The sequence below is a fragment of the Nicotiana tabacum genome, chromosome 23 (genome assembly GCF_000715075.1).
Source record: "Nicotiana tabacum cultivar K326 chromosome 23, ASM71507v2, whole genome shotgun sequence".
Classification (NCBI taxonomy): Eukaryota; Viridiplantae; Streptophyta; class Magnoliopsida; order Solanales; family Solanaceae; genus Nicotiana; species Nicotiana tabacum.
In genome coordinates, this window is record NC_134102.1 from 26119679 (window position 1) to 26132629 (window position 12951).

The window sequence follows — 12951 nt, forward strand, 5'->3', positions numbered from 1 at the left end:
ACCACCAGGTTGGTTTGGTTTCGATTTGACTTTTTTTAGTTAAAATCAAACCAAACCAATTATGGTCAGAGGTTTTTCTCAATACCAAACCAAATCAAATCAAATCAAACCACAATCGATTTTTTTCCCCTGATTTAACTCGGATTATCAATTTGATATGATTTATCGATTTTTTTTTTGCACACCCCTAATGGAGTATAAGGACGAGAGTATTTGGTTTATTTACACCCGAGGTTAAAAGTGAGACTGTGAAACACCAAACTACAGCATGCAACTTGCTGGCCTGGTAGAATTTAAGACTTTTACCGCATATATGTAAATAGTACTAGGGAATCATTTATCGCATAGCCAGTGAAGAGGTACTTTTGCATAAACATAATGACTATTTAAAATGAATGCAATAATTACAGTTGCATGTTTTTCAAAACTCTTTCTCAATGTTTCCACCTTTACCCTCCACCTCTACCTCCACCCCACCCTCACCCTCCAACCCCCACCCCACGCCACCCCGAACACCCTGCTACCCCTAACACTGACACCGTCACTTCGTTTGTCAGACACCGACCTATCACCTTTTCCCGCTCTTACCCATTTCGTCTCTTATAATGTGTGCCTAAACTCTATATTTTTAAAAAATATTTTTTTACTACTTAACCAAACACTAAAAAATTAATTAAAAAATCACTTATTTTTAAAGAAAACATGTTACAAAAAAACCATTTTCCTCCGTACCAAACACACCCTGCATTTAGTTTAATAGATGAAATTACGTATAGCTTTTTCTCTTTCCGATAAAATAACTCAATGCAGAGCGGAATGACAGAGACAACAACAACGAGTTTAACTTGAAATGCATGTGACTGAAACATTTGAATTTTTAAAAATTAATATGATCAGATGTGAATAGTTACTCGTTTCATTGTGGAATTATTTAAGTTTAATTGAAAATCTACAATTTTTCAAAAGGACGAAAAGAATGAAGAACTTTAAAGTCGCAAGCAAAGACGTCACTGTAGAAAATCCTACAATTTTCAAAGATCTTAAAATTAAATAACAATGGAGATAGAGAAGATAAACGGGTCTGTTAAAGAACTTATTGACTTCTTAGCCGAGTTTAACAATAATAATAGACTCCCCACTTAGAGAATTATCTATATTTATTTATACTAGATTAAAAGTGGGAAGGATTTAAATTAAAAGTTGAATTACAAAAATATTCTTAAAATTTTACCCTTCGCCTAAATAAATATTACCTCCTACTCAATGTTTAAGATACGTTAAAGCAAAATAAACCAATACACTAAACAACATGACTCTTCATTTCTATCCAACTTTTGAAGAATTTGAGTAGTTGCTTTGCATATTTTTCATTATACATTTGACTAATTCAATAAAAGACGAAATTCATCTACCAAATGGAAGTTATAACGTATTGTCCATCCATATTTATCTTTTCGTTTCTCATTTTCACAAGCCACGTTATATATCTCTTGCTGCAGAAACATCAGTTTTAGAAATTGAATTACCTTACTAAATTAAAAAACTGTCGTGCAGCCACACTTCTCTACGACTCTTACTAGTGTTATATTGTCATTAAACTTACAAAAATAAAGGCAATACATATTATTTTTATTATCATATTTTGTGATAGGAATAGGGCGGCTCAAGCACATGCAGGGCCTAAGGCCAAAATTTAATATGAGGCCTAAATTTTTAAAATGAAGTTATAAGATATATTGTTATTTGAAATTTAATGTTCTAGCTTTTTGAGATCTAAAGTTGTTAATGATATTTTTTTATAATCATTTTTTTCAAATGATTCTTTTTCAATCGATATTATAGACAACTCATTAAGTCTTTCTTGAGATATTATTGATTTCAGATAAGATAATATAGCAATAGAAGTATAAAACTATTGGAAGCTTAAAAGTATTGTTGAACACTTAAACTTATAAAATTTTGGAGAAAGAATGTGAGTAAGCATAATAAAAAGAAAGGCAAAAAATATGTAGGGTTTTTGAAATATGAAGATATTGGTAAAAAGAAATATTGACTTAAACAAATTAAGAAAGGGAAAGTAAAAATTTTACACGTTCTCTAATGAAGGAGTAAAAAGTAAAAAATTGGAACGTTGGAAAACTATTCATCTACCAATTTTTAAAAAGTCAAATTATTACTTTATTTTTATATATATAAAGAGCTTTCTTTCCTTTTATATTAAAAACTCTACTTTTGAATTAAAAATATTAAATATTATTTTTTAAACACCTATAAATCTATTATTTTTTTAAAATGGGGCCCCTCAAATTTGGAGGCCCAAGACATAGGCCTTACCTCTTGTACTTAGAGCCGGCCTTGGGAATAGGACTGTGGAGGGGTCTTGATTGATGTATGGCTAGACATGCAATAATATTCACCAATGCTTTTAAAGAAGAAAGAGGCAATAAAATCGGTTTTACTATCTTTACCTAACTTTTTTTTTTAATTTCTATCCTTTATGATTTATGAAATCCAGTTCGTAATATCTGTTATATGATGATTTTAGAAAATATTTTTTTTTTATAGAAATTGATTTATCGGTATATAATTTAGTAGCATGCATGAAACTATGTGAAAGATTGTTATTCGGGTTGCAATACGTAGACTATTATATCAAAGCCCCCAATTTTTTATTTTTCTGAAAATTTATTTTTCTAACTGTGAATAATTACGATTTCATCTCTATCGATCCTCAAACAAATTAAATTAAAGAAAAAAGTAAACTCGGGAAAAAAGTGATAATGTCCAAACGCCATAAGTATCATTTTGTTATTTTCTGAATAGTAGATATTTGTATTGTCTTTTCCGCTTTCAACCCAAAATAATTGGAGCCTAGGATAGCTAGGAGAATTCTAATAAGAGGAAATTTATTTAACGTTACATAGTACAATATGTGGACATGTCGACAATAAGATATGAAGTAGCTCTGAGATTTGGTACTGTGATTTCTTATTTTTCGTCAGTTATATAGAAAGAGAGAAGACTGGAAAAAGTTTTCAATTAATCATCTTTGTTTATGCTTAGCCTACCTATCAAAAAACTCTTGGACCTTCATTATTGGACCACTAGTCAGTGGCAATTACCGATATTTTCAGAAATATACGAAAAAATTCATATTTACAGTAATTTAATTCACGAGTGAATTCAGAATTGTTTTATATCTGTTGATTAAAATTTTACATTTAAAAACTATATCAAAGTATCACAAACCACAATATTGTATTATGCGTAGTCAAAAGTATTTGAAAATTTGTATAGATTTAACAATTCAGACTTTATAAATAGTATAGTGGTGTTTTTGTTTTTGGAACGAAGAAGTACAAGAGAAAGGAAAGAGATCTAAAATTTTAGAAGTTTTCATGCCTGTGCTTGGCGTGCAGCAGGAGCGGAGTCAGAATTTAAAGTTTATGGATCCGGATTCTAAGTCTTTTAAATTATTGGGTTCTGAATTAAGAATTCGCGCATATTTAATAAATTTTTTAAGACAAATACATAATTTGAAACAAAACTACCGAGTTCGACCGAAATCGTAGCTTCTACTCTCCCCCACCCCAGCTTGCATGGGTAAAAGTGGGAAAGAAGATGAAAAGAAAGATGAACCATTTTCCTCTGGGTACGACCATTTATTAAACTTATATTTTGGGCTTACGCAGAATCCTTTGTTTTTGGGCTTCCACAGAAGCCTTTTGTTACTCTCTTGAACTACTAACCAAAAAACAAGAAGAAAACAACATCATCCATCTTTTATACATACTGAAATTAAAAGCACTAAAAAAAACTGAAGCATTAGAATTTAGAATCTTACGCACGGAGAAATACTTCAATATACTAATTTATCAATATCCAAATACTTAAAGAAAATGGTTGAGAAGATTTTATGTACAATCCTCGGGAAGAGAACAATGAGAAAGGGCGGTTATTACATACTAGTATTAGCACCCAAGCGAATGCGCGGACACTAACCATATCAAATATTTGAGTTATTTGGATTATACGTAAATAATCTTAAAATTTAAATCTTCTTAATAAATATAGATAATTATTGGATATTAATTAAGAAATACTACACGAAAAAGATTAACCGTTTCTCAAATCTCCTAGTTATAATTCTTTTTTTTTTTTGGTACCATTCTCGCGGGTATCATTGGATCCTAAAAATAGTTAGGAATGAAAATAATAACTCGTATTTATGGCAAAACAATCAAAGGTTGAGACTATGAAGGACTCTTTGGATACGACTGGACTCTTTGGATATGACTTGACTCTTTTACTACTACTTGAACTCTTATTTGGTATGTTGATATCTTTCAAAAAATATTTTTATTTTAAAATTTAATTTCTAAAACTTTATTTTTCAATAATAATTATTTTTATAATAATGTAAGTGAAAATATTATCCTTAATATCTGAGTTATTTGAATTATATGTAAATAACCTTAAAATTTAAACCTTCCAGATAATTATAGATAATAGTTAGATATTAATTAAGAAACACCATATAAAATAAGACTAACATGTTCTCAAATCTCGTAGTGATAATTTAATTTTGCACCATTCTCATTGGTGTCATTGGAACCTAAAATTAGCCACAAAGTGAAATAATAACTCGTATTTATGGCAAAGCACAAAGGTTGACACAATATGAACGATTCTTTGGTTACGACGTGACTCTTTTATTACGACTTGAACTCTTATTTGGTATGCTGTTATCTTTCAAAAAATATTTCTATTTTGAAATTCCAATTTCTAAAACTTTATATTTATTTCAATAATGATTATCTTTATAATGATGCAAGTGAAGATATTATCCTTAATTTAAAATCCACTTTAATCGGCTATCTAAAAATTTAAATGATAATTTAGCTAGTGAAACTTTATTTCAGTATGACCATTTTGAGTTTATCGATATCTCTACTCATATATTTTGAATTTTGAATACCCTGTATATACAGATTTTTTGTTCTTTGAATCATTACATGTTAAATTAGTTGATTGTTATTATATAACATTGCATATATTGTCTTAATTGCCAAGTAATTTTTTCTCGACACCATACTTGGTTTAACCTCAATGCAAACTACTCAAATTGCATTAAATTTAGATTCGAATATCATATCAGTTTGTTAGTAATAGTGATTTTTTAAAAATGACACACAATGTAAATTAAAAAAATATATTCTAAGATATTCTTATCTTATAATCTATGTATTTGAGTTGAAAACAATATTTGAAATTGATGAGATCAGCTTCCAAATTGTTTATACTCAACAATGATGAAATAGAAGAAGAAATTCGTTGTCATCTCTTATTTCTGGTATTTAGATTTTTTATACATTTTTTTCTATATTTATTTTCTTTTATCTTATTTTTTATGTCTTTCTTTCTTTTGTTACCAAAAATTAATTTATTTCGCTATCAACTGATGAGTTTTAATAGAAATTGTCTATATAAGAACTTTATTTAAATATTTAGTCTTTGGATGAAATTCTTTCATATTTTTCTTTTGGCTTTACCTAATCAGCCTAAATAGGTGCTCACTCGACCACTTAAATTAAAAAATTGAAAGATGTGTAATTTATATATAATCCATATATAATATGTGTATAATCGTTTGTTGTCGGTATATCATCTATGTATATTAGCTATAAAAAGTAAACAATAAATCTGGCCGGATATTTATGTAAATATTCCATAGGATTTCAGTTTCTTGATTTTATCCATGATATGACTTCTATTATAATAATTTTAAAATTCTCTACTAAAATTCAAAAATATCTTATCTTTTTATTTTTAAAAATTACTATATATTTTAAAAAATAATCCCATTTCTAAATAATTTATTTACATTTAAAAAAAATATTTCAGGTCATACCAGTTTCTTTTTTTTAAATATACTTTTTGTTACACTTGAATATCGCTATAGAAACTATCAAATAGAAACCAATATCCCTCTTGTTGAATTCAAAAAAAAAACCTTTCACATAATTTAATGATTCTAAACTAATATTCTTCAACGAACAAAATATTATACCTTTGCAATGTTTGCTTGACTGCAGCTAAATGAAGATGTTCCACCTTATACCCTTCAATTCTTAGAAGGTGCTAAATTGAAATTAATGATAGCAATTGTATAGCCAAAACTTTGTTATTTGTTTGATGACCATTTTTTACAAATTAACTCCTTATACAAATATTCTTCAAAAAGAAAAAAATAATTTTTTTTTGAATATTGACTGATTTTTGTGATGTTTCTTTCTCCAGCATGTAGGTTTACTTCACTATATATGTAAGTAAACTTTTATTCAATTTTTAAACTCTTTTTTGTTATCTGGATAAACATAGATGTGTACCCTATATATTACATTTATTTTAAAAGAAATCCGCTTTAGTCAAATTTAGCTATAGTGTTTTAAAAAACTATAATTATAGGGTTTTAAATGTGAAAGAGTTTTATAGCTATATGGAGTAGTTTTTTTTTTTTGCCAGGGGCGAAGTAGTATTTAAATAATTAGAAAAGATAACAAAAGTTCCTAACATGATTGCATATGATCATTAACCGAATTAAGTATGATAGCATGATAAAAAAGATAATTTATTTTTATTTTAATTCAAATTTAAAAACTTTATCTATAAATTCAAAATTATCCTTTAATTCAAAGTCGTTATATATATATATATATATATATATATATATATATATATATATATATATATATATATATATATATATATATATATATAACATAGTCAAATATAGAATAAAGTTACCATATACTATTGGCATTTATTAGCTTGCCAGTTGGCTTAACCACAATGTCAATTATATATGGTAACTTTATTCCTTTAATATATACATATACTAGTGTTATACCCCGCACCATGCGTGGACAAACTTAATAAATCTTATGAAATTATGATCTGATATATCATATTATTTTAATAAATTTTAGTTGTTATTTTATTTTTTAATACAATGTGCAAAATTATAAAAATATTTATATAATTAAAGGATACACATCATATGATAATTAAATGTCACTATTTTTCTATAAGATAACATATGTATATATTTTCTTACTCTGAAAATATTTTTATTATTTTTACTGTTTAAAATTCTTTAATTATCTAAATTTATCAATATATTTTTTGAGTGTTGTTTACTTACCTCTTAATTTTATTAATTAATATAAATTATAAATATTCTAATATTATCTTTAGCCCTCTCTTTTCATCCATTCTTTTCTACTGCAATATTGGATTAGTTTTCTCATTTTGCATTCTACTTGTAATTAAAATTATGTAATATCATTTTTTGGTTAATTTATAATTTTGAATTCATAAAAAATATAAAATGATAAGCGTTTTATTTTTTTATAATATACTAATATTTTTAATAATTGTTATTTTGTGTTATATATATATATATAATACTCTTATCTTATTTATAAATATCCTAATACTATGGGTTATATTCTTCTATTTAATAAGTAAAACTTCCTATATGAAAAAGTAATTAATATATACAATTTACATTATCGCTTGAAATTCTTTCTTTCTTTAATATTCTTCCTTTATGACTCTTTATTTTTTATAATTTCAATTATGATTATATGTATGAATTTTCTCATCATAATTCTACTTATAAGTCTTATATTTCTATACTTTTTCTAAAATTTATATTTCTTTTGTTCCTTGCTTATTCTAATTGTATTATTTGTTACTTAGTATTATAAAATTATGACATGAAATTTTTAGTAACTTACCACATTATTATAATAAATTGGATATAGTTTTGTATTACTCATAAAGTTTAACTTGACTTTATCTTGTATGACTATTTCTCACAATTCTCTCGTTGTTCAAATTTATTAATAATATTTTTGAGTATTATTTATTTACTTATTTTTGTCAAATAGATTTAAAGTATGGATAAAATCATATTATCTCTATTTTTCTCTTTGTACATTGGTTTTTGTTCTATAATATTTTAACTTTTTTTTATTTACCGTTTATCTATAATATGAATATTGTTATATTATTTTTCTAAATGCGTGGTGTTGAATTAGTTCAAAGTTTAAACAGAGAAGTTCGTTTGTTATATGTCATAAATCTACTAACAATTGTAATAATTATTATTCTAGTATCACTTTAAATAAGCAATTAAATTAAATTCTCCTTCCTTATTATATTTTGTATGAAATTTGGTTTTTAATTTTTTTAATTAAAATTACTACATAAAAATTTAAATTATTATTTTATTTTTATTTGTTTCTTAGAGTTATGTCAATTATCTATATTTTTTATTTTAGTTTTACCTATTATAATATTTTCAGTTACACGATCTTATCTATATAGCATGACCATATGAATTATTTCAAAAAACTTTCTCATCTCAAAGATCAAATAAGTCTTACCTACTGAAATTTTATATTTACAGATTTTCTCCCTTTTTTTGATTTCTTATCCATGTTCTTAAGTTACTCATAATCTACAATTGTTGATATCTTCCGCCACTCTCATTATAATAATGACTTTGGTTTTTTTTTCTTGTAATAAAAATTTTCATCTACTTTTTGTCACGATCCGAAATTTTTCACTGAGGGGACCGTGATGGCGCCTAACATTTCACTTGCTAGGCAAGCCAACGTTAGAAAATCGTTAAACCAATTCCTTATTTTCATTCAGTAAATAATAATAATTAACTAAGATGAAATATAATAAGTGCGGAATATCATAAAACTGTATTAATTACTACCACCCGGATCTGGAGTCACAATTCACGAGCATTCTAGAATTTACTACAAGTAATAGTCTGAAAGAAATACAACTGTCTGAATGAAAGAAAACAGTAGGACATAAAAGATAGATGGGGACTTCAAGGTCAGTGAACGCCGACAGATCTACCTTGAGTCTTCGGATAGCGGACCAATAGCAAATCTCGATCAAACTGAGCCAGTATCTAAATCTGCACAGAAAGTGCAGAGTGCAGTATCAGTACAACTGACCCCATGCACTGGTAAGTGTCGAGCCTAACCTCGGCGAAGTAGTGACGAGGCTAGGACAAGACACCTATATATAACCTGAACAATATAATCATGTTAGTGGCAATAACAGTAAATAAAGTAATAACGCAAAAATAATGGGAATGAGACATACAGTGGGGGAATACAACATAAAGAGTGAGAATAATAAAAAGACAGAATTAAACAGAAAATCCTTAAATGAATTGAGCAATTAAAACAGCAAAGAAAAACTGCACGGCATCACCCTTCGTGCTTTTACTCTCAACCTCACCAAATAAATAAATAGAACGACACAGTGTCACCCTTCATGCTTTTCACTCTTCCTCACAATATAAATAATGCATGCACGACATCACCCTTCGTGTTTTACACTCTTCCTCACAATATAAATAATACATGCACGGCATCACTCTTCGTGCTTTACACTCTTACTCACAATATAAATAATGCATGAACGACATCACCTTTCGTGCTTTACACTCCTCCTCACCAATCACAAAATTAATAACAATAGATAGATAAGAGTATCACAAAGAAACCAGTATTTTACCCATAATCAATAGCACAATGTAATCTCAATCTTGAATCAATATTCGAAAGTTACCAAATCTCAGTGAAATCAGATATGAGTCACCCATCATTTCAAATAACCCGATAAGCATGGATAGTAGAATTTAAGGCTATAAAATAGACAAGAATAGAATTTCACTCGCATGCTATGACTCGACGATGACGCATAGATGCTCGTCACCTCACCTATACATTTTATTTAACAACCAAACACGTAGCAAATGAACACATAATACCTATTCCCTCAAGCCAAAGTTAGACACGACACTTACCTTACTCCGAAGGCCACTAATTCTCAATCACAACTTTTTCTTTAGAATTCACCTCCAAACCACTCGTATCTATTCAAAAATGACTCAATAATATCAAATATTGCTAAATGAATCAATTATATTTCATAAATTAAGTTTCCCAAATTTTCCTCCAAAAAGTCAAAAAATCGACCCCGGGCTCGCTTGGTCAAAACCCGAGGTTCAAACCCCGAGCCCGAATATATAATTAGTTTTGGAATCCGACCTCAAATTGGGGTCTAAATCCTCAAATTTTCGAAATCTCTAGTTTCTACCCTAACCCCTAATTCTACCATGAAAACTCTAGATTTTAGGTTGATAATTCATAAAATGTAATGGGTAATTGAAAGAAAATGGTTTAGAATCACTTACCAATACTTTGGGGAAGAAAATGGCTCTTGAAAATTGCCTCTACCCGTTTGGTTCTTGAAAAATGTTGAAGAAATGGCTTAAAGCCGTGTTTGGAGTCTGTTTTAAGTCACTGGACAGGCCTTCATCGCGTTCGCGAGAGGCCTGTCTCGATCGCGATGCACAACGGCCTAAGACCTTCACGTTCGCGAGTCCTTCTATGCGTTCGCGTAAGGCAGCTCCCCCAAAGCCTTCACGTTCGCGACCCAGAGGACGCGTTCGCGTAGAAGAACATGACCCCCCTCCCCCAGGTCCCTTAAACTATCGCGTTCGCGTGAGACAGATCGCGTTCGCGAAGGGTACCACCCCCAACGCTTCGCGTTCACGACCAGTCCTTCGCGTTCGCAAAAAAGAAAATTCCCCTGGCCCCATTTTACCTTTCGCGTTCGCGACACTACCTATGCGAATGCGAAGAAGGGCACACCAGAACAGCTGCTGCAGCAAAAATCTCTGATTTTCTAAGTGCAAATCACCTCGTAGCCTATCCGAAACTCACCCGATCCCTCGAGGCTCCAAACCAAACATGCACATAAGTCTAAAAACATCATACGGACCTGCTCGCGCGATCAAATTGCCAAAATAACACATAGAACTACTAATTTAAGCACCAAATCAAATAAAATTCTCAAGAACACTTTAAAATTTCTATTTTCTCAACTGGACGTCCGAATCACGTCAAATCAACTCCGTTTCTCACCAAATTTCACAGACATGTCTTAAATATCATAATGAACCTGTACCGGGCTCCGAAACCAAAATACGAACCTAGTACTAATAATGCCAAACATTAATCAATTCTTAAAAATAATTAATTTTCAGACTTTTAATTTTCATAAAAAATTCATAACTTGAGCTAGGGACCTCCGAATTTGATTCCGGGCATACGCCCAGGTCCCATAATTTGATACGGACCTACCAGGACTGTCAAAACACGGGTCCGTGCCTATTTACCAAAAATATTGACCGAAATCAACTAAAATCAACTTTTAAGGTAAAATTCTTATTTTCATTAATTTTTAACATAAAAGCTTTTCGGAAACCTGCCCGGACTGCGCACGCAAATCGAGGAGGGTAAAAAAAAAGATTTTTAAGGCTTAAGAGCGCAGAATCGATTTCTAAAACATAAGATGACCTTTTGGGTCATCACAATCTCCACCTCTAAAACAACTGTTCGTCCTCGAACGGACGTAGAAAAGTACCTGGGCTGGTGAAAAGGTGGAAATATCTACTCCGCATATCGGACTCGGACTCCCAAGTAGCTTCCTCAATAGGCTAACCTCTCCACTACACTCGAACTGAAGGGTAACTCTTTGATCTCAACTGGCGAACTTGCCGGGCTAGTATTGCCACCGGCTCCTCCTCGTAAGTCAAATCCTTGTCCAACTGGACAAAGCTAAAATCTAACACATGAGACGGATCGCCGTGATACTTTCGAAGCATGGACACATGGAATACCGGATGAACAGCTACTAAACTATGTGGTAACGCAAGCTTGTAAGCTACCTCTCCCACTCTCTCTAGAATCTCAAAAGGTCCGATATACCTAGGGCTCAACTTGCCCTTCTTTCCGAACCTCATTACACCCTTCATGGGTGATACCAGAAGTAACACTCTCTCTCCGACCATGAATGCAACATCACAAACTTTACGGTCGGCATAACTCTTCTGCTTGGACTGAGCTGTGCGAAGTCAATCTTGAATAATCTTGACCTTATCCAAGGTATCCTGTACTAATTTTCTGCCCAACAACCGAGCCTCTCCCGGCTCGAACCACCCAACTAGCGACCAACACCGCCTACAATATAATGCCTTATAGGGAGCCATCTGAATGCTCGACTGGTAGCTGTTGTTGTAGGCGAACTCTGCAAGGGGCAAGAACTGATCCCACGATCCTCCGAAGTCTATAACACAAGCGCAGAGCATATCCTCCAAGATCTGAATGGTGCGCTCGGACTGCCCGTCCGTCTGAGGATGAAACGATGTGCTCAACTCAACCCACGTGCCCAACTCACGCTGAATTGCCCTCCAAAAGTGCGAGATAAACTACGTACCTCGATCAGAAATGATAGACACGGGGACACCGTGAAGACGGACGATCTCCTGAATATAAATCCTTGCTAACCGCTCTGAGGAATAGGTAACTGCTACATGAATGAAGTGCGTTGACTTAGTCAGCATGTCCACAATGACCCAAACTGCATCGAACTTCCTCTGAGTCCGTAGGAGTCCAACAACAAAATCTATAGTGATACGTTCCCACTTCCACTCAGGAATTTCTAACCTCTAAAGTAAACCACCAGGTCTCTGATGCTCACACTTTACCTGCTCGCAATTTAGGCACCGAGCTACATAGGCAACTATGTCCTTCTTCATTCGCCTCCACCAATAATGCTGCCTCAAGTCCTAATACATCTTGGCGGCGCCCGGCTGAATAGAATATCGAGAACTGTGGGACTCCTCAAGGATCAACTCACGAAGTCCATCCACATTAGGCACACAAATACGACCCTGCATCCTCAAAACTCCATCATCTCCAAAAGTAACCTGCTTGGCACCACCGTGCCGCACTGTGTCTCTAAGGACAAGTAAATAAGGATCGTCATCCTGCGGATCTCTGATGC